The sequence below is a fragment of the Alligator sinensis genome, unplaced genomic scaffold (assembly GCF_000455745.1).
Source record: "Alligator sinensis unplaced genomic scaffold, ASM45574v1 scaffold755_2, whole genome shotgun sequence".
NCBI lineage: Eukaryota > Metazoa > Chordata > Crocodylia > Alligatoridae > Alligator > Alligator sinensis.
In genome coordinates, this window is record NW_005841883.1 from 2991186 (window position 1) to 2992538 (window position 1353).

The window sequence follows — 1353 nt, forward strand, 5'->3', positions numbered from 1 at the left end:
TTTGTGGTGCCACCTGTGCAGTCATACCCAGTTGTTTTAAAAGACATGGGGTTAGTGTCTTCAGTACAATGGGGTTTTAAAAGCAAACCTTAGCATTTGCTCATATAACACTGTGGTATTGTCCGCGATCACTATTATTCTTTATTACTTATGTGTCTCTGACACTTTATGATGCCATGCTTATAGGGAGCTTACAGTTTAAGGAAGAGGATTGTGTGATAAGGTGTAATGATTCCAACTATGAGATGTAAAAGATCAACCAAAAGTTTGTTGAGGTGTTGAGTCACAGCAGGGATGGATTTGGTCAGTTGGATTAGACAAATCCAGGGGCAATGACCCTGACACAGCACAGATTTATGTACATGCTTATCTTTTAAAAATATGGGGTTTGATCCTATGCTCAGTGAAGTCAGTTTTCTAGCTGCTGTTGATGTCAATAGTTCAAGATCTGGTACATTCATATTTAGTGCGAAGTCTTTGATATCAGATTGATACAAAGTGTATAATGATCTCTTTCTGTCCCACTGTATCATGCAGCTCTCATTTTGCATTATCTAATCAAAACAATATTCTTTTTAACACACAAAGGGTTCATCTTACTGGGCACTGAGTGCCCCCAGGAGATCTGGAGTGGCATCTACTCCCACAGCTATCAATAGGTCTTATTTTTTTCCTTTTTTTCCCTCCTGAGTTAATTTAAAATACATATTTTAGGAAACTTTATTTTAGCTGCTCATCTGGGATGGTGTTTAGCAGTAATTGCAGTGTGTGGGAGCTTTCCAGTGACTTAACTGGGAGCAGGTTCAGTATCAGTTTCTCCCACAAGTAGTGGCACTTTAGTTGTGGGTGACCCCCTGGTTTACAGCTCACATCTCAGTTTATGACTTCAGATCCTCCGAAATGCCCAACGTGGTGGCTGTTGTTTGCTTCCGCGCGAAAGCTTTACTGATGCGTTGCCTCTGTGTGAATGCTTTCCTCAACTGCTGCTTTATAGTGTATATCGATTTGCAGCACAGAAAGTGGCCCTTTGTGCAAATATTGGCCGTGGCCACGAGCAGGGGTCCCAACAACCCTACAGAAGCACAAAGGGGCTGTTTTGAATGCAACCGATGGAGCAATATAATGAACAATGACTTAAACAGAAATGATACAATGACCTTTGAAGAAAAGATGCAACTTCGCTCATCGGGCAATTCTTCCCTGTTTGCCCCAGCTGGCTCCAACTTTGGCGTTAGTCCTGACTGCTCTCTGCTGACATCTCCTTTGTCTGCGGCACTGCCCATTGCTGGCACGCTCTTCTCTGGGACGCGGGGGGCTGCTCCCGGGGTCCCTTCCAGCCTCACGGCTGGGTGC